The 22,445-nt window shown below is 38.9% G+C and overlaps 1 protein-coding gene across 1 annotated transcript in view; it reads left to right on the forward strand.

Moving 5' to 3' along the window:
- The first annotated feature begins 1,148 nt into the window (after positions 1-1,148).
- The window catches only part of USP54 (ubiquitin specific peptidase 54), a 133,937-nt gene continuing 112,640 nt past the window's right edge, over positions 1,149-22,445 (forward strand). The window contains exon 1 of the mRNA XM_030334354.2: positions 1,149-1,386. The gene's annotated coding sequence lies outside the window, so the exon portion shown is untranslated. The remainder of the gene's footprint in view (positions 1,387-22,445) is intronic.

Raw genomic sequence — 22,445 nt, forward strand, 5'->3', positions numbered from 1 at the left:
AATAATTATTAAGCGCCTACCCTTAAAGTTGGGGGAAAAAATTCCAAAAAATTACTTCCTATTTTACTCTTCCTTGTTCACCAACTTTTGTTGTTGTTGTTCTGTTTTTAAGTCCAGTGCAGTAGTGAGAAGGAGGAAAAGAGAGTAAGTTCGATCTGTAACTGACTGTGAACAACCAATTAAAATAACTCACTACTTTCCAACCAAACTCCACTACGTTCTTTAAATCCATCTTCTGTTCCAGATGCTTCTCAGTCTGCATTTACAGTTGTCTGAGAGCATAGAGAAAGCCCTACAACTAAGTTTTGTGAGTCAGGAATTAAGGATGTGTCCACAGAGCTGCAAGCAACAAGTGCAAAGTTCAAGTCATACACCAATGCGGTCCCCTTCCGCATCCAAGGCCAAACACCTGTGCTTATGTTCAATTAAAAATACAAAACAAAACACACAAAAAACCCTTTCATTTCCTATTTTGGTTTGGCAAACTGATAGGGGTGGGGAACTCGTGAATAAACAAATTATTTCTGTGAAACCAAATACCGTGTGCAAACCAGTGTGAGAAGAACGGATGAAAATTTCCTGAAGGAAGGTTACGAGGAGACGGTAAGATCAACATCTGGCTTGCTCGCTCCATCTCTAACTCCTCATGCATAAGGAAAATGCCAGGAAAACGAAACTAAAGGCGTCACTGCTCTAACTTTGAGGCACTTGGAGCAAACAAGGCCACATCCCTAAAGCTATTCCAGTGTAGGGTTCGCCATACTAACTTCCCCCAGGTCAACCCGTTCCCCCCTGCAATAGTTTTCCGACTCCCTCGATACACATTCTTCTTTGCCCTCGCCCACTACCAGACTTTTCCAGGCCGCCCCTAACGCCTGGCGGCCGCCATTTTACACACTACTATCGCGAGATATACTTAGCCTTCTCAAGCCCGACTCGTTTACTTTCTTGCTAGAGGTTCTTCTCGGCTGTTCTCGCCGTTAGCTGAGGAAAGTGTCGCGAGAGCTGGTTGCCTTGGCTCCCCGTAGCTATAGCAGCCGCGGCGGTTAAGGATGCGGCGGCAGGAACTGTGAGTGCGACACCCTCAGGGGGGCGGGGTCGGAGGTAACGGGGGTGCAGGGGGTAGCCCTGGTGGTGGGGGTAGGTCGGGAATAACGGGCCCAAGTGTGACGTGTTGGAGAGGACCCAGGTCCAGTGGGTAAAGGGACCTGGCGCAGGTCTGCACTAGGGCACTCGGAGGGCTAGAGCTGCCGTGAGGTCCAGTGGGAGGGACGGCGGTGTAGTAGGGTTCAAGGGGCAGGGGCCGGAGTGTGTAAGGGTGTGCGTTGGAAGGAAGAGGGTTACGCGGACTCAGAACTGGATAAAGGGACCGAACTACATCGAGGAGTAAGTGGGAAGAAATGGGGTACCGCGAGGTGGAGGGTATATTGAATGGGAGCACAGAGGTTGGGCCCGGTTTGCTTTGCACTGGTGAGGACGGGGGGACTGTGTCGGACCCTTGGCGGCTCACGGGGTCCGCCGAAAGCTGGTCTAAGACTGCGCGCCAGGACCTGGGTCCTAAATGGCGTGGCGGGAATGGTGGCGTCCCGGACCTCCACCAACACTTGTCCCTTCCAAAGAAATCCCCCACGGACTGTAAGATGTAGAAGTAGGGTCCTGGTGAACTAGGATTAGTTGGAAAGGTTCTTTCTGCGGAGAGACTGTTGAGTGGGATAATGAATGATTGCTGCTGTAAAATAAAGTGTGGGGTGGGGACGGGAGAGAAATTCTTTAGGAAAAAAAACCCCTAAGATGTGCTTCCTCTGGAGCGTATTGAGTTGAAAGAAGGGGTGTGTGTGCTGAGATCACGTTTCTTCCCAGATTCATTCAAGTATAGAATTCCTTTACGGTGTACTTTTGAAATTATATATGCAGTGTAAAACCAGTTTAGCTGATACAGTGAAAGAATGTGCAGCACGACACTTAAGCCTTCCACGAATGTAATTTAAAAAGTAAGGAAAGTGTTTCTATTGCTGCAGCAGAAGGCTGAACACTAGGGATAGTTTTAGTTAACTTGAATATAAAACCTAGTGTTCCCAAAGTGCGCATATTCAGGTTATTTGCCTTTTAAGAAATGGATGAAGTTTTATTTTAGGAGATAGAACAAGTTTTGAATATCTGCTAATCTGGGAATAAAGTGAGTCTCCCAGGAGTTAAAATCAAGGAGAGGGCAAAATACTTAGTTTCTCAGTTTCAGAACTGTTTTGTGGAGATGAGGTTGGACCACTTTGCTCCTGAACTCTTATTTCTACTGAAAACAATGGCTTCAATTCAGGCATAAAAACAATTACAAACTATCTGATAATTTTTCTTACTGTCTTTTGTAGGTATAAATTTGTAGGGGATAACCTCTTTTGATTATGTAACTGGATTTTTCCATTTGAGGTTCACAAATTCATTAATTAGAATAATGGCTTTTAAATCCTTCTGGCACTACCCTTGATGTGGTTAGTCATTGAACCTATTTATTTGATATGTGTTAGACTAAAAGTTTTAATTTGTAATATTAGTAGCTACACTTTAAAGCCTTTCTGAGGCAACATACAGCTTTATGTGGTTGGGTCCAAATGATTTCTGCATGGCTCCATTAAAGAGCTTTACTGAGTTCCTATTATGTGTGGAGTACTGTGTAAGGCATTGAGGGGAGGGGTGAGAGTAATTCATTCATTTATCCATTCAACAAACATTTACTGAGACCTATTTTGTATCATTACTAAGCTTTTAGGATACAAATAGGGGTAAGCTTTGCTCTCTGCCTTGCAATGCTCAGAACCCAGGTAGAGTGACAGAGAAACAAATAATTACAATGTAATAAGAACAATATAGGGGCAGGTGGGTGGTTCAGTCCGTTGAGTGTCTGACTCTTGATTTGGCTCAAGTCATGATCCCAGGATCATGGGATGGACCCCATGGCAGGCTCTGAGCTTGGAGCCTGCTTGAGATTCATTCTCTTTCTCTGCCCTCCCCCCCCCCCCCCCCATTATATGTGCTCTCTCTCTCTCTCAAAGAAAAAAAAAAAAAAAAAAGCACAGTATGTGCACACAAGCTCATGAAACAAGATTCTGGCCCTCAGGAGTTTTCCTAGTTGACAAGATTATAAAGGAAGAAATAATTTTAAAAGTTACAAAATACTAAACAGATTCTAAACCATGCTGCATTAATAGAATACATATTATGTTTCTCAGAAGAGATAAAAGTTACAATGACAAAATTCACAAGTCAGCTTGTGATTTAAGTCTTTTTTTGGTACTCTTAAATATCACTGTATGTTCTTAAGTCAATAATAAGCATAATAACTAAAATTTTTGACCGATTATTAATGTGCCAGATACATTATCTCATTTTATCTTCATAACATTCTGCTCTTCAGCTGGTCCTTAGTGCTTCAATTTTAAACAAAAAATTAAGGAAGTTGCTAAAGATCATAGAGCTAGTAAATGTCAGATTAGGGATTGGAGTTGGAAATATATGTGATTGGAAAAACCTAAGCAAGATTCCTTTCTTTTGCAGGGAGAGTACCTCGAGATTGGGGTGGGGCAGAGATTGAAGGTAGAATTGGCCAGAAGATCAGAATTCAACCTCTGTGTCTTTGTTCATATATTTTTTCTCCCTCAAATGTTTACACTACATATGGGAACTAATTTGAATATTAACATGATGCTAAGTATGAGTTTATGTTGTTGAACAGAGAATTGAGTAAATTGCCATATTCATGTTGTATATAATTGTATAGGGAGCTATGCTTGGGAAAATAGTCATAACAAGCAATTGTTAACATTTGCAATCTTCTAGAAAGTGATCATTTTAATAATGGAAATGATTATATTCATATGCAGTATAGAGCAAATGTTATTACAACAGACTTTAAGAGATTTAAACATTTTATACTGCTTTTTTTGTATTAAGAAAAATATATACATGTCACATGTATTTATATATTTGCATTCAGACTTTTTTTTTTTTAATTTTTTTTTCAACGTTTATTTATTTTTGGGACAGAGAGAGACAGAGCATGAACGGGGGAGGGGCAGAGAGAGAGGGAGACACAGAATCGGAAACAGGCTCCAGGCTCTGAGCCATCAGCCCAGAGCCTGATGCGGGGCTCGAACTCACGGACCACGAGATCGTGACCTGGCTGAAGTCGGACGCTTAACCGACTGCGCCACCCAGGCGCCCCCAGACTTTTTTTTAAAGTATATTTATTTTGAGAGAGTGTGCATGCACACACGACAGAGTGGGGAAGGGGCAGAGAGAGAGGGGGAGAGAGAGAGATTTCCAAGCAGGATCCACACTGTCAGTGCAAAGCCTGACACAGGGCTCGATCTCACAAATTGCGATATTATGACCTGAGCTGAAATCTGAAATCAAGAGTCAAATGCTCAACCCATGGAGCCACCCAGATGCCCCAAGGCAACAGGAACTTTTAAGTGACTTGCCAAAGTCACACTCCTGCAATGTCCCAGGTGTCCTGATTTCTAATTAAGTGTTTCTTCTACTGTACCACATTGCCAAATTATATTTAATAATCATTATGCATTGAGTTATAGATGCTCTCAGCTAATTTCAGGAAACCAGAGTTGTCAGGAGGCTATTGATAGATGAGAGTACAAACTGATGACTTGTTTCCCTTCTACTGTACTTATACTTCCTACTGATACTTAGGATAAATGCATAGTTCATTCAGAGGCTTCTTATATTTGGTTTATTATATTACTGTTTCATTTTTCTGTGTCTAGCTGCATTATTGACCCATTTTAATAAATGTTTATATGCCTTAAAAAAAGTGGAGGGGGGAGCCTCGGTGGCTCAGCTGGTTAAGCATCTGAGTTTGGCTCACATCATGATCTCAGGGCTTGTGAGGTTGAGCACCGCATTGGGCTCTCTGTCAGTGAGCCTGCTTTGGATCCTCTGGCTCCCTCTCTCTGCCCCTCCCCAACTAGTGCTTGCATGTTCCCTCTCTCTCAAAAATAAATAAACATTAAGAAAAAAGTGGAGGGTTACAACTATGTTGTAATACCTAATATTATTAAGAAATACATACACATTTGAAGGTGAGTCAGGTCAGGTTTTTCATTCAGTTGACTTTCTGCAGCAGTCCCTCATCTATAGGCTCCACAAACATGTGGGTGTGAATAAGATTCTGTTTTCTAACACCTTTTAACTAAGCGGGTTGGGTGCCCATGTTTTTTATGTGAATTATTTTCAGGCATTGAGACATTTTTCTAAGAAAGGTTTAGAGTAAGAGTGTAATGAGAGGAAGAGCCTTGAGGGCAGAGCATGGAACTTCTGCCCCAGAGGGTTGAAAACTGAAAGAGTAACCGCCCATGTGTAAAGAGGATAATGGCCGAAAAGTGTTCTTTAACTCTGAATCTCCACAGGAGAGCCTGAAGATCTTTTCTTCTACTTTTATACACATACCTCTTGGAAAGGTTCTATCCATTTACACTCCTCCAGGGATGTGTGGGGAAAAGTATTAATTTCCCAGCACTTATATCAGCAATAGTAAATAGACATTGAACAAATTAAAAACAGTTTACGTGACAGGTGAAAATTGCTATCTCACTTTAAATTTCCATTTCTTTGCCTGTGAAATTGAACATTTTTCCATATTTATTTTTCTTTCTTGTCTTCAGTGTTTATGTCTTCTTCAAAAGACTTGAAAAAAAATTTTTAAAGATTTTATTTTTTAAGTAATCACTACACCCAGTGTGGGGCTCAAACTCACAACCCCAAGATCAAGAATAGCATGCTCTTATGACTGAGCTAGCCAGATGCTCCAAGATTTTATTTATTTGTTTATTAAAATTTTTAAAATTTTAATTTTATTTATTTATTTTATTTTTTAAATTTACATCCAAATTAGCATCTAGTGCAACAATGATTTCAGGAATAGATTCCTTAATGCCCTTTACCCATTTAGCCCATCCCCCCTCCCACAATCCCTCCAGTAACCCTCTGTTTGTTTTCCATATTTAAGAGTCTCTTATGTTTTGTCCCTCTCCCTGTTTTTATATGATTTTTGTTTCCCTTCCCTTATGTTCATCTTTTTTGTCTCTTAAAGTTCTCATATGAGTGAAGTCATATGATATTCATCTTTCTTTGACTAATTTCACTTAGCATAATAGCCTCTAGTTCCATCCACATGGTTGCAAATGGCAAGATTTCATTCTTTTTGATTGCCAAGTAATACTCCATTGTGTATATATATATACCACATCTTCTTTATCCATTCATCCATCGATGGACATTTGGGCTCTTTCCATACTTTGGCTATCGTTGATAGTGCTGCTATAAACATTGGGATGCAAATGTTCCTTCGAAACAGCACACCTGTATCCCTTGGATAAATACCTAGTAGTGTAATTGCTGGGTCATAGGGTAGTTCTATTTTTAATTTTTTGAGGAACCTCCATACCGTTTTCTAGAGTGGCTGCACCAGCTTGCATTCCCCCCCCCCCAATTTTTTAAAAATGTTTATTTTTGAGAGAGAAAGACAGAGTGGGGGGGGGGCAGAAAGAGACAGAGACACAGAATCTGAAGCAGGCTTCAGACTGTGAGCTATCAGCACAGAGCTGACTTTGTCCAACTCACAAACTATGAGATCATGACCTGAGCCGAAGTTGGACGCTTAAGCGATTGAACCACCCAGGTGCCCCTATTTATTTTTAAATTAAAAACACTTTTTTAGAAGTTTATTTATTATGAGAGAGAGTGAGTGGGAGTAAGGGAGGGGCAGAGAGAGAGGGTGAGGAGAATCCCAAGCAGGATCCTTGCTGTCAGTACAGAGCCTGACACAAGGCTCACTTTCCTGAACTCTGAGATTATGACTTGAGCTGAAACCAAAAGTCAGATGGTTAACTGACTGAGCCACCCAGGTACCCTTGCAGCTCTTTCTCTTTTTTAAAACTTAGCTATGTGCCTATAAGATTTCTGTCAATATACACTTTTTAACAGCTGATTGTATTTCCTTTTGATTTTTTGTAATTTACTTAACCTTTTTTTTTTTTTTTTATTGATGGACATTTAAGTTGTCCAAGATTTTTGCATTTACCAACCAAAATGAACATCCCTTATTCTTTCTCTTGGATTGATGTTCTAGAATACCTGTAGAGTAGTGGCTGTAATTATTGCTTGAAAGGTATGTATATTTTCAAAGATACTGCCAATCTGCCTTTCATAGAGTCTGTGTACTATTATGCATTCCACTAGCAGATTATGAAAGTGCCTATATCCTTACATACTTGCCAACACTTGGTATTATCAATCTTGTACATTTTTACTAATATGATGGGTAGAAAATTTGCAGTTTTCAGGTTACTTGTGAGTTTGAGCATATTTTAATTTCTTTATTGACTATATTTCTTTCTGTGAAACTGTTTATTCTATCCTTTGACTTTTTAAATTTTGTTATTTTTTTAAAGTTTATTTATTTATTTTGAGAGACAGAGTGTGAGTGGGATGGGGGCATAGAGAGAGGGAGAGAGAGAATCCTAAGCAGGCTCCATGCTGTCCGTGCAGAGCCTGATGCAGGCCATGATCCCATGAACTGTGAGATCATGAACAGAGCCAAAATTGACTGAGGCTTAACCCACTGGAACCACCCAGGCGCCCCTGACTGTTTTTTAAAACTTTTTCTTTTACCTTTTGATTAACAAGAACTCTTTATATGTATGTGGAAGCATACACTTTTTAAAAAAAGTCATATTTACATTTATATATAGAGAGAGCACATAGTTTCTCTAATGTGTTGTGTTATCTGTGGTATCTATTGATATAATAAAATGTTTTTTAATGTTTATTTATTTACCATTTATTTATTTTTGAGAGAGAGACACACACACACACACAGATTGTGAGCAGGAGAGGGGCAGAGAGAGAGGGAGACACAGAATCTGAAGCAGGCTCCAGGCTCTGAGCTGTCAGCACAGAACCCAGTGCAGGGCTTGAACTCACAAACTGCAAGATCACAACCTGAGCTAAAGTTGGAGGCTTAACTGACTGAGCCACCCAGGTGCCCCTATTTATTTATTTTTGAGAGGGAGACAGCGTGCATGTGTGCAAAGGCGGGTAAGGGTAGAGATAGAAAATCCCAAGCAGGCTTCATGCTGTCAGCGCAGAGCCTGACACAGGACTTGATCTCATGAACTGTGAGATTATGACCCCAACAGAGATCAAGAGTTGGATACTTAACTGACTGAGCCACCCAGGCTCCCTGATATACTAAAATTTTTATGCTCACAGGGTGTTTGGGTGGCTATCTATCTTTTTCTTTTTTAAAAAAGATTTTTTTTAATTTTAAAAATATTTTTTTATTTAAATTCAAGTTAGTTAACATACTGTGTACTATTGGTTTCAGGAGTAAAACCCAATGATTCATCACTTACCCAGTGCTCATCCCAACAAGTGCCCTCCTTAATGCCCATCAATCATTAGCTCATCCTCTCACTCACCTCCCTTCCAGCAATCCTCAGTTTGTTCTGTCTTTAAAAGTCTCTTATGGTTTGCCTCCCTCCCTCTTTTTATCTTATTTTTCCTTCTCTTCCCCTATGTTCATCTTTTGTGTTTTCTTAAATTCTACATATGAATGAAATCATACGATATTTGTCTTTCTTTGACTGACTTATTTCTCTTAGCATAATATACTCTGGTTCCATCCACATTGTTGCAAATGGCAAGATTTCATTCTTTTTGATTGCCAAGTCAAGTAGTATTCCGTTGTGTGTGTGTGTGTGTGTATCTCACATCTTTTTTTTAATGTGTGTGTGTTTGTTTGTTTATAGAGAGTGCAAGCAGGGGAGAGGCAGACAGAGAGAGAGAGAGACAGAGAGAGAGAAGGAGAGAGAGAAAGAATTCCAAGCAGGCTCTGTGCTGCCAGTGTAGAGGCTGACGCGGGACTTGAATTGTGAGATCGTGACCTGAGCCGAAATCGAGAATCAGATGCTCAGATGACCGAGCCACCCAGGCGCCCCTGACTGAGCCACTCAGGCGCCCCATACTACATATCTTCTGTATCCACTTATTAGTCAATGGACCTTTGTGCTATTTCCATAATTTGGCTATTGTTGACAGTGCTGCTGTAAACATTGGGGTACATGTGCCCCTTTGAATCAGCATTTTTGTATTCTTTGGATAAATACCTAGTAGTGCTATTGGTGGGTTGTAGGGTAATTCTATTTTTCATTTTTTGAGCAACCTCCATACTATTTTCCAGAGTGGCTGCACCAGTTTGCATTCCCACCAACAGTGCAAAAGGGTTCCTGTTTCTCCACATCCTCACCAACATCTGTTGTTCGCTGAGTTGTTAATTTTAGCCATTCTGACAGTGTGAGGTGGTATTTCATCATAGTTTTGATTTGTGTTTTTCTGATGATGAGTGATAGAGAGCATCTTTTCATGTGTCTGTCAGCCATGTGGATGTCTTCTTTGGAAAAGTGTCTATTTATGTCTTCTGCCCATTTCTTCACTGGATTATTTGTTTTTTGGATGTTGAATTTGAGAAGTTCTTTATAGATTTTGGATACTAACCTTTATCCAATATGTCATTTGCAAATATCTTCTCCTACTCCATTGGTTGCCTTTAGTTTTGTTGATTATTTCCTTTTTGTGCAGAAGCTTTTTATCTTCATGAGGTCTCAATTGTTCATTTTTGTTTTTATTTCCCTTGCCTCTGGAGACATAACTAGGAAGAAGTTGCTGTAGCCAAGGTCAAAAGGTTGCTGCCTGTTTTCTCCTGTAGGATTTTGATGGTTCCTGTCTTACATTTAGGTCTTTCATCCATTTTGAATTTATTTTTGTGTATGGTAAAAGAAAGTGGTCTAGAGTCATTCTTCTGCATGTTGCGGTCCAGTTTTCCCAGCACCATTTGCTGAAGAGATTGTCTTTTTTCCCTTAGATACTCTTTCTTGCTTTTTCAAAGATTAGTTGGCCATACATTTGTGGGTCCGTTTCTGGCTTCTCTATTCTGTTCCATTGATCTATGTTTCTGTTTTAGTGCCTAGTGCCATACTGTCTTGGTGATTACAACTTTGTAATACAGCTTGAAGTCCTGAATTGTGATGCCTCCAGCTTTGATTTTCTTTTTGAACATGACTTTGGCTATCTGGGGTCTTTTTCTGGTTCCATACAAATTTTAGGATTGTTTGTTCTAGCTCTGTGAAGGATGCTGGTATTTTGATAGGGATTGCATTGAATGTAGAGATTGCTTTTGGGTAGTATCAAAATTTTAACAGTATTTCTTCTTCCAATCCAAGAGCATGGAATGTTTTTCCGTATCTTTGTGTCTTCTTCAATTTCTTTCATAAGCTTTCTATAGTTTTCAGTGTACAGATCTTTTGCCCCTTTAGTTAGGTTTATTCCTAGGTATCTTATGGTTTTTGGTGCAGTTGTAAATGGGATAAATTCCTTGATTTCTCTTTCTGCTGCTTCAATATTGGTGTTTAAAAATGCAACTGATTTCTGTACATTGATTTTATATTTTGCAATTGCTGAATTCTCGTATCAGTTCTAGCTGATAGTTCAGTTTTTTGGTGGAGTCTTTCAGGTTATTGACGTAGAGTATTATGTCATCTGCGAAGAGTTTAAGTTTGTCTTCTCCTTTGGCAATTTGGATGCCTTTTATTTTGTTTTGTTGTCTGATTGCTGAGGCTGGGACTTCCAGTACTATGTTGAACAACAATGGTGAGAGTGGACATCCCTGTCATGTTCCTGACCTTAGAGGGAAAGCTCTCAGTTTTTCCCCATTGAGGATGAGTCTTTCACTAACTGTGAGATCATGACCTGAGGTGAAGTTGGATGCTTAGCCAACTGAGTCACCCAGGCACCCCTATAATTGTTAGATCTTCTTGATGGGTAGATCCCTTAATTATGATATAATGCCCTTCTTCATCTCATTTACAGTCTTTGTTTTAAAATCTAGTTTGTCTGTTACAAGTATGGCTACTTTGGCTTTCTTTTGACCTCTGTTAGCATAGTGTGATAGATGGTTCTCCATCCTTTCACTTTTAATCTGTAGGTGTCTTTAGGTCTAAAATTAGTCTCTGGTAGGCAGCGTATAGATGGATCTTGTTTTTCCATCCATTCTGACATACCCTATGTGTGTTTTTTGTTTTGTTTTGTTTTGTTTTGAGAGAGAAAGGGCACAAGTGAGCAAGGGGCAGAGAGAGAAAGGAGAATCCCAGGAGGGTAGAGAGAGAGAAAGAGAAAGGGGGGGCTCACCCAAAGTGGGGCTCTTGTTCACCTGAAACAGGGCTTTTGTTCACCTGAAGCAGGGCTTCAGCTCACCAGAAGCAAGGCTCGAGCTCAGCCAAAGTGGGGCTTGTGCTCACCCGAAGTGGAGCTCGAGCTCACCTGATGTGGGACTTGAACTCATGAACTGTGAGATCATGACCTGAGCCATAGTCAGATGCTTAATGACTGAGCCACCCGGGTGCCTTACCCTATGTCTTTTGTTTGGAGCATTTTGTCCGTTTACTTTCAGAGTGATTATTGAGTGTTTTTAAATAAACATTTAAAAAATATTAAAAAAAGTTTTTTTGTAATGTTTATTTATTTTTGAGAGAGAGAGAGAGAGAGACAGAGCATGAGTGGGGGAGGGGTAGAGAGAGAGAGGGAGACACAGAATCTGAAGCAGGCTCCAGGCTCTGAGCTGTCAGCACAGAGCCCGATGCAGGGCTCCAACTCATGAGCTGTGAGATCATGACCTGAGCTGAAGTCAGACGTTCAACCGACTGAGCCACCCAGGTGCCACTAAAAAATATTTAAAAAATTAAATAAGTGTAAAAATTCGTCTCTTCAGTTGTACTAGCCATATAGTCACATGTGGCTATTATATTGGACAGTGCAGATATGGAACATTTCCATCGGTGTATAAAATGCCAATGGATAGCACTAAAAAGAATACCAAGATAGGGTGTCTGCCTTAAAGGTTATGTTAAAATGGCTAAGTATAGCAGGTAGGGAATCCATGAACTGCTGGTCACACATGAAACTCTTCACCCCATTCCAGACCCTTTCCATTGTTGATAGTTGCTGATAAATTCACTGTCCTATTGAGGTTTGGATGTGCCTATAAGTGAAAGGCATCATTGAAAAGGCAAGGGAAGGCAGAGGCTGACAAGGATAACATTCTGGGAGCTGTGAGTGTTAAGGGATTTTCCAGACATAGAAGAGATTGCTGAGCATTGGGATGAGTAGGAATGGTATGGGTATGGAGCTGGGAAAATAACATGAAGTGCTAAAAGGAACATTTAGCTTGTAGAAAAACAATATTGTTCCCAGAAGAAATAATATTGAAGATAAATTCTAATGTTCAGGTTAATGTTGAGCCAATCACCAGCTTGATCACATCTTCACTAAAATTATAGGTTTGTCTATTGATATTAAAAATATGGACACATTTTTTATGTTTAATGAGAATTAGTGGGAAAGTAGAATTCACCTTGAGGTTTACTTTTTTTAAAATGTTTTTTTTTTTGGGGCGCCTGGGTGGCGCAGTCGGTTAAGCGTCCGACTTCAGCCAGGTCACGATCTCGCGGTCCGTGAGTTTGAGCCCCGCGTCAGGCTCTGGGCTGATGGCTCAGAGCCTGGAGCCTGTTTCCGATTCTGTGTCTCCCTCTCTCTCTGCCCCTCCCCCGTTCATGCTCTGTCTCTCTCTGTCCCAAAAATAAATAAACGTTGAAAAAAAAAATTTTAAATGTTTTTTTTTTTTGAGAGAGACAGAGTGAGCAGGGGAGGGGCGGGGCGGGGGGAGAGAATCCCAAGCAAGCCCCACACTGTCCTCACAGAGCACCATGTAGAGCTCAATCTCACGAACTGTGAGATCGTGACCTGAGTGGAAATCAAGAGTCAGATGTTTAACTGACTGAGGCACCTAGCACCTCTGAGGTTCACTTTTTAGTCCTTTTTCTTCTAGGGAGTACACCTATAGAAAAGGCTATCCAAATTCTTTATTTTTGTTTTGGGGACAGTGCCATATACTAAATTTGTGAATTTTTTTTCTCTCTCTCTCTCATTTAAATTTTTTTTTTTCAACGTTTATTTATTTTTGGGACAGAGAGAGACAGAGCATGAACGGGGGAGGGGCAGAGAGAGAGGGAGACACAGAATCGGAAACAGGCTCCAGGCTCTGAGCCATCAGCCCAGAGCCTGACGCGGGGCTCGAACTCACAGACCGCGAGATCGTGACCTGGCTGAAGTCGGACGCTTAACCGACTGCGCCACCCAGGCGCCCCTCTCTCTCTCATTTATATCAGACACAAACATCAATATTTATATGATTGTAGGATATACAACAATGTTTTTAATCTTCTATTACTGTTTTAGAGTTTTTCTTATTTCTTTCTGTTTGGCTATAAAAATGTGCTCTCTAGGCAAGTGGCTTTTGAGAAAAAAGGTATTATATTCATTACTTAGCTTTTTGCAAATAGGAAATATAACCCTGTTGTTGGTGCGCAATGAATGAACTTTTCTGAAATCTATATTTCAGTATTTAAGCACTTTCTCTTAGCAAAGTACCTTCCTGTACCATGTTGAAAGCAAGAAGCATTTTCTACAAAGCATATTTTTCAAATAGCATTTGAGTTTTGAAATGAAAACAGAACCTGAGGATAAGACTATATTGGACTCTTGTGGAATATTTTTGTTGGTATTTTGACCTGGTATGTAGGTTCATTTTTTCTTGTGACATGAAAGGTAGGATTTTAATATAAAGCCAGCAGGAATTCAATGACTTATTTGAAATTCCCAGAAGAAAAAGTTTTTTCTCGTGAGAAGAAACTTCTAAATAGATATCTTTTAGACAGTACAGTAGTTTCATAGTCAGGCTTGTAGAAAAATCCATTATCTATAGAAACAGAACTTTCTCTTTGTTTGTGTGCCATTGTCTCATTTCTGACCTGGGCTCAGCTGTTGTTTCTGTGCAGATCCACTTCCTTTGGTGGTGCATCCTGTCCTAAATGTTGACCCCAGTCAAAGTTGTATGGTGCCAGAAGAAAATAAATTTCTTGATCTTTTTTTGCTGTTTCTTTCAGCCTTTATTATCTTTACTCGTGGTCAGTGAAGACAAGAAAAGAGCTTGTGGACAATTGGAAATTCCCATGTGTTCTTTCAGTGTTGGGGAACCCCAGAGAGAGGCAGAATCTATCTATCTATCTATCTATCTTTCTTTCTTTCTTTCTTTCTTTCTTTCTTTTCTTTCTTTCTTTCTTTCCTTCCTTCCTTCCTTCCTTCCTTCCTTCCTTCCTTCCTTCCTTCCTTCCTTCCTTCCTTCCTTCTTTCATTATTTAGAGAGAGAGAGAGAGAGAGAGAGAGAGAGAGAGAACAAGCTGAGGAGGGACAGAACAGAGGGAGAGAGAGAATTCCAAGCAGGTCCCATGCTCAGTGTGGAACCTACATGGGGTTCGATCTCACTACCATGAGATTGTGACCTGAGCCAAAATTAAGAGTGGGATACTTAACCAACTGAGCCACCCAGGTGCCCCAAAGCAGTGTCTGTCTGTCTGTCTGTTTATTTATTTATTTAAACATTTTTCAACGTTTATTAATTTTTTGATAGAAACAGAGCATGAGTGGGGGAGGGGCAGAGAGAGAGACACACAGAATTCGAAGCAGGCTCCAGGCTCCTAACTGACAGCACAGAGCGTGACGCGGGGCTTGAACCCACGGACTGTGAGATCATGACTGGAGCCGAAGTCGGATGCTCAACCGACTAAGCCACTCAGGCACCCCAAAGAAGTGTTATTTTAGTTGGGGCCTACCAGGTCTAAGGAAACCTCTAGTTATTTCACAGAATTGAAATAAGAAACTTTGTAATTACGAAGGTAAGTTCTAGACACCTCTGACTTTTAGAGTATTTACTGATATTGAAAACACACATTTATATTATTCACGTTTTAACCAATGTTTAAACCACAAATTGCCACATCACAAGTTATTTTGAGTAGGAAATCTCAATGAAATTCTGGCCATTATTTTAACTGGGCAATCTGTAGAAGTCTGATTTACAGTTGCCTTTCCTGTGCCTATTCTACAAATTCATGAAAAGACATAACTTGTTTTTAAAATTCAGTTTGAAGTTCTTACTTCATGGTGACTCTCATCTTTTTTATTTCTTCTTTCAATAGTTACCTAAATGCCTGTTTTTAAAATAACGGTTTTAGGGGCACCTGGGTGGCTCAGTTGGTTGTGTCTGACTCTTGATTTTGGCTCAGGTCATGATCTCATCATTTGTGAGTTCGAGCCCCGAATTGAGCTCTGTGCTGACAGTGTAGAGCCTGCTTGGGATTTGCTCTCCCTCCCTCTCTCTTTGCCCCTCCCCTGCTTGCGCTTGCTCTCTCTCTCTCAAAATAAATAAGTAAACTTTAAAAAATAAAATAAAATAACAGTTTTATTGAGATATAATTCACAAAGTATATAATTCACCCATTTAACGTGTAATTTAAAAGTTTTTAGTATATTTATAGTTGTACAACTGTCAGTGTAGTCAGTTTTATTACATTTTTATCATCCCCAAAAGAAACTATATATCCATTAGCAATCACTCCTCATTTCTACCTACAACCCCAGCCCTTGGCAACTCTTACTAATTTACTTCTGTCCCTATAGATTTACCCATTCTGAACATTACATACAAATGGAATCATAAGTTATCATTATGTGATCTTCTGTGACTAGCTTTTTTCACTCAGCATATTTTCAAGGTTTATCCATGTTGTGGCATGTATCAGTATTTCATTCCTTTTTGTGGCTGAAAAATATTCCTTATTCTACTGTATGAATATAACGCATTTTATTTATCTGTTCACCAGCTGATAGACATTTGGGGTTATTTCCACTTTTTGGCCATTATAGTTGAGGCGAATGTGGTACTTTGCCCACAAAATAAGGATATTAAGGGTTGTGCAAGTGGGAAATTTAAGGAGGCATTCAAATTTTTGCAAGTGTATGGTCACTTGATTGACCCTGAGAATGAGTGCCTCCTTGCATTTTCTACCTGAGAGCCTCAAGTGTCCTACCACACTCCTAGATAAGGATTGGTTCTGATAATACTTTCCTTGAGCTTCACTGTTCTGATAATACTTTCCTTGAACTTCACTGAATACCAACCACTTTTGAAAACTGAGTGAAAAAGTATACTTTGCTCTTTGTCACTTTGCTGTTCAACAGTGTTCAGTGGTCTTCCATTAATTATCAAATACTGACCTGTGATTCTTACTTTATTTCCAGTTAGATTCCCTCTATCTTATCCTTTCAGCCAATCTAAGCTACTTTCTATTCCCTAAACAAGTCAAAATCTTTCTTGTCATCCTGACTTTGCCCATGTCACTTTTCACCCGGAACTAATACACTGAACAAAATTTATTTGTGGTAGCATTGATCAAGGTAGAACAACTATTTGAACCTGTGACACTTACCTTGTTCAGACTCTAGTTCCTAAGTATTAGAAGCAGTCTCCTTCCTCTCTAGGTCACAGGTACTTTCCAGGAAATTAGGAATTTTCTAGGTTTTTTGCTCAGAGTGCTGAAAGACATAAGTCAGGACAAATTCCATAGTTTTTGGTTCAAGTTGTTCTTTTTCCTACAGTTTGCTCAAAGTGCTTTGCTCAGCTATTGCTGAGCAGTGCCCAAGGACATTACTAATACTATGTGACTGATTTGGCTGAGATAAAGCCATGCAAATTGGAAGCCATTAAAAAATAAAATCAAGTCATAGTAATCCACGTACATTTTAGAGTGAAATACTACTTTAAGGCTTATAAGGAAAAATATCTTTCTTCTGCCCTAGTGTTCCTTACCTAACCCTGATTCTTTTTTTTTGTCGTTTTGTTCGTTTGTTTGTTTGTTTGTTTATTTATTTTGAGAGGGAATGGAAGTGGGGGAAGGGCAGAGAGAGAGGGGGGGAGAGAATCTCAAGCAGACTCCACACTGTTAGCATAGAGCCCAACATGGGGCTCAAACTCAAGAACTGTGAGATCATGACCTGAGCCGAAATCAAGGGTCAGACACTTAACCAACCCAGCCACCCCAGCCTACCCCCTGATTCTTGTTCCTTACCTACCCCTGATTCTTGTTTTTTAGTGCTTTAAATGTTGGCCTTTTTTTTTTTTCATTTTTTACCTTCATATATATTTCTGAATGATATGCTTAAATTGCTAAACTGCTATTTTCTATTACACCTTCTCCTGCTCTGCAGGTATACACATACACTTTTTCTCACAATGCAGGTATAATATAGTTTTTGGTTAAATCAGTTGTGGTAAGCAAAATAATACCCCCACACCCACCACAAATGTCTCATCCTAATCATCAGGACCTGTAAGTATGTTCCCTTACATGGCAAAAGAGAGTTAAGGTTGCATTTGGAATTAAGGTTGCTAATCAGCTGATTTTAAAATAGGGAGGTTACCCTGGATTATCGAGTTGGGGTCAGTGTAATTAATAGGATTGTTAAAAGTGGATGAGAAAGACAGAATAGGTGCTATATGAGAAGGACTCAGTCTCTCTTGGTGGTTTGCAGATGGAGGAAAGAAAACCGTGAGCAGAGGCATGCAGGCATCCTTTAGAAGCTAGAAAAGACAAGGAAAAAGATTCTCCCCTAGAACCTCTAGAAAGGAGCCCAGCCTTAGCACCACTGTGATTTTAGTCCAGTGAAAGTATATGAGACTTAATCTACAGAAGTCTAAGATAAAATGTTTGTGTTGTTTTTACCACAGCAATAGAAAACTAATATGTCAATATTCATTGTTTACATTATGGCTTTATAAATATTGTTCACAGCTAAGCCATATAATAATACAGTTCCTTTCTTACATAAAGTAAGAATATTTTAAGCAATAGTAATTGCTCTTTTTTTTTAAGTTTATTTATTTCGAGAGAGAGCGAGCATGCATGAGTGGGGGAGGAAGAGAGAGAATCCCAAGCAGGTTGTACTGACCTGAGGCTTGATCTCACAACCATGAGTTCATGACCTGAGCCAAAATCAAGAGATGGACACTCAGCTGAGCCATCAAGGTGCCCCAGTAATTGCTTTTTTGTTTATTTTTTTTTGGGGGGGGGAGTAATTTACCTAAAGTTATTTGTTACTATTTTCCTGGGTGAAGATACAAAGCTAAGTGTCAAAACTAGGTTTTTGTTGTTGTTTTTTGAGAGAGAGAGAGAGAGAGAGAGAGAGCGAGCTCACCCAAGTGAGCTCGTGCAAGCAGGGGAAGGGCAGAGGAAGAGGGAGAAAGAATCGTAAACAGCCTCCATGTGCAGCTCTGAGCTGATTTCACCACCCTGAGATCATGACCTGAGCCCATATCACATGTCATATGCTTAACCAACTGAGCCACCCAGGCACCCCAAGACTAGGTTTGAATGTCAGCTCACTTTCTGTGTGATCCTAGGTAAGTTACTTATACTCACATTTTATTTTATTTTATTTTATTTTATTTTATTTTATTTTGTATTTTTTTTAATTTTACTTCATTTTATTTGTAATCTTTACACCCAACTAGGGCTCAAATTCATAACCCCGAGATCAAGAGCCACATGCTCTACTGACTGAACCAACCAAGTGCCCCACCCACATGTTGTTTAATTGATTTTTTATTGAGATAATTGTAGATTCACTTGCAGTTGCAAGAAATAATACAGAGAGATCTCTGTATATTTTTCTCAGTTTCCCCAAATAGGAACATAAATTTAGCAGAAATAGAGTATAAAGTTGCAACCAGGGTATTGATATTGATAAACACCACTGATCTAATTCAGATTTCTGTAGTTTTACATTTTTACTCATTGTGTGTGTGTGTGTGTGTGTGTGTGTGTGTGTGTTTGTGTGTGTATTCTGTGTAATTTTTTTAGATGTGCAGGTTCATGTATCCATTACTGTAGTCAACATACGGAACAGTTTTAAAACCACAAGGATCTCTAGTGTTGCTGTATAGGCAACCCCACCCCATCCCTGGCAACCACTAATCTGTTCTTCCTTTCTAAAATTCTCTTACTTCAAAAATCTTATGTAAATGGAATCATACGATATGTAACCTTTTGGGATTTTCTTTTTCTTTTTTTCCTTTTTTTCACTAAGCATGATTTCCTGGAGATTCACTCAAGTTGTTGCATGTATCAATAGTTTGTTCCTTTTTATTGCTGAGTACTATTCCATGATATGGATATATATATACCATCATTTGTTTAAACTTTCACCTGTTGAAGGACATCTGGGCTGATTCTAGTTTTGGGCTATTACAAATAAAGCTGCTATGAAAACAACATCATCAACAACAAAAACAAATAAAGCCGCTATGAACGTTTGTGTACAAATTTTATATGAATATACATTTTCATTTCTCAGGGATGTTCAGGAATATAATTGCTGGATTGTATGGTAGTTGCATATGTAGTTTTTAAAGAACCCGTCAAACTGTTTTCCAGACTAGCACTAAAGTAAATTTTACATTCCCATCAGCGATGAATCAGTAATCCATTTTCTATGCACCCTCACCAGCATTTGGTGTTGTCACTACTTTTTATTTTAGCCATTTTGAGAAATGTGCCATAATACTGCATTGTGGTTTTGATTTGCATTTCCCTAATGGCTTATAATATTGAACATCTTTTCATGTGCTTATTTGCTATTTGTATATCCTTTTTGTTGAAATGTCTGTTCGTATCTTGTGCCCATTTTCTAACTGGCTTGTTTGATATTTTACTGTTGAGTTCTGAAAGACCTTTGTATAGCTTAGATACTAGTCGTTTGTTGAATACGTGGTTTGCAAATGTTTTCTTCTAGTTTGTAGCTTGTTTTTTCATACTTTCACCTAGGCTTTTATAGAACAAAAGTTTTTAATTTTGGTGAGATCTAATTTATCAGTTTTTTTCCTTGTGACTCGTGCTTTTGGTGTCAAGCCTAAGAACTTGGCCTAACTCTAGATAACAAAGATTTTTTTGTACTTTTTTCTTAAAAGTTTTATAGTTTTGTATTTTATATTTAAGTCATGATCATTTGGCTTAATTTTTATACAAGGTAAAAAAAAAAAAAAAAGGAAAGAAAAGGGGCGCCTGGCTGGCACAGTTGGTAGACTCTTGATGTGACTCTTGATCTCAGAGTCATGGGTTCAAGCCCCACACTGGGCATGGAGCCTACTTTAAAAAACAATAAAAAAAAATTTTTTTTTAATATAATGTGTGAAGTTTAGGTTGAGTCCATTTCTTTGCCTGTGGATACCCAGTTGCTCTAGCACTGTTGAAAAGGGTTTCCTTTCTCCATTACATTGCTTTTTGCAGTTTTGTCAAAAATCAGTTAAGAATATTTATGTAGATCTGATTTGGGTTTTCTATATGTTCCATTAATGTATGTGTCTATCCTTATGCCAATATCATACTGCTTTTATTATTGTAGCTATGTAGTAAGCCTTAATATTTGGGTAGAGTAATTCCTTCTACTTACTCTTTGTCGATTAGTTTAGCAGTTCTAGAGTCTGCACCTTTTCATGTAAAGTTTAGAATAAGCTTGTCTATGTCTACAAAAAGCTTTGCTGGGAGTTTGATAGGAACTGCATTAAACTTACAGATTAATTGGGGGAGAATTGACATTTTTATGATATTGAGTTTTCCATTCCATAAACAATCCTCTCTGTTTTAGGTCTTCTTTGATAGTTTTCATCAGCATTTTATAATTTTCGGCATATAGACTCTGTACATGTTTTGATAAATGTACACTTAGGTATTTAGTTTTCTTTGGCATGATTATAAATGGTAGTGAGGTTTTTTTTGTTTTTGTTTTTGTTTTTTTACATTTATTTATTTCTGAGAGACAGAGAGACAGAGCACAAGTGGGGGAGGGGCAGAGACAGAAGGAGACACAGAATCCTAAGCAGGCTCCATGCTCTGAGCTGTCAGCACAGAGCTGGATGCGGGGCTTGAATTAACAAACCATGAGATCATGACCTGAGCTGAAGTTGGATGCTTAACCAACTTAGCCACCCAGGCACCCTGGTAGTGTGTTTTTAATTTTGGTTTCTGGGTGTTTATTGTTAATATATAGAAATGTGATTGAGTTTTGTGTGTTGATCTTATATCCTGCAACCTTGTTATTACTTTTAGAAATTTTCTTTGTAGATTCCTTGGGATTTTTCACATAGACAGTCATGTCATTTGCAAATAGAGATAGTTTTATTTCTCCCTTTCCAATCTGTATGTGTTTTATTTCTCTTGCCTTATTGTAGTGCCTAGAATTTTCAACATGGTGTTAAATAAGTGTAATGAGAGCAAACACCCTTACTTATTAGTTCCCAACCTTAGGGGTAAAGTATTTAGTATTTCACTTTTAAGTGTGATGTTAGCTGTAAGGGGGTTTTTTTTTTTTTTTTTTTTTTTAATTTTGTTTTATTTTAGAGAGAGAGAGAGAGCACAGGCAGGGGAGAGGGGCAGGAGAGAGAGGGATAATCCCAAACAGGCTTCATGCTCAGTGCAGAACCCAACTATGGGGCTTGATCCAAGGACACTAGGATCATGACCTGAGCTGAAATCAAGAGTTGGACACTCAACTGACTGAGCCACCCAGGTGCCCCACTTAGCTGTAAGGTTTTTGTGTGGATGTTGTATCAGGTTGTAGGTACATATTTTAAAAATTTCAATTGAAATGGTATTTCTTTTGCATTGCTTTTCCACATTCCCAAAGCTTGCATTTACCCTCCATGTTTCAATTGCATTCAGCTTATACTACTGTAATTGATCTTTAGTCATTTGTATTGTGGTTGATTTGTTTTCATTTATCCTTCCCTGTCCTCAGACACATACACCCTCTAGGCTATGAGGGCATAGGCTGTTTTATTCATCTTTATATCCCGAGCTTAGTACAGTGTGCGTGGCACCACTGAATTGTTTTTATTGAAGAAAGGAATAATGAATGAATAATGAATAAATGAATGAATAATTGAACGAGAGAAGAATAAATTACCTCTCATTGGGCTTAAGATCGTTTTAGTTGGTAGGAGTATGAGCTTTGGAGCCAGAAAGATTTCAAATCTCAGCCCTTCTATTTAATACTACTCTAGGAATTTGAGGCAAATTGCTAAATTTTTCTAAATTTCAGTTTCCTTATCTGTGAAATTAGGATAATAATAACCTATCTGAACAAATTGAGATAATAGATGTCCATTCTTAGCACAGTACCTATCATGTTGTAGGCACTCAGATTTTCATTTCTTTCTTCCTTGAACTGTTTTACGTATTTAATGATACTGATTATAAAAATACTTTGTGAACTGTATAAAGTTATTTCAGATACTGTTCATGTTTGTGTTAAAGACAGTCAAACTAATTTTGATTATGTTGGTTTAAGGGGAAAAAAATAGGGACATGAGAAAATAGAGAAAGTTTGAATAACTTTGGTTGAGCAATACCATGTGCCAACCACTATGCTCA

This window comes from Lynx canadensis, chromosome D2 (assembly GCF_007474595.2).
Source record: "Lynx canadensis isolate LIC74 chromosome D2, mLynCan4.pri.v2, whole genome shotgun sequence".
NCBI classification, from domain to species: domain Eukaryota; kingdom Metazoa; phylum Chordata; class Mammalia; order Carnivora; family Felidae; genus Lynx; species Lynx canadensis.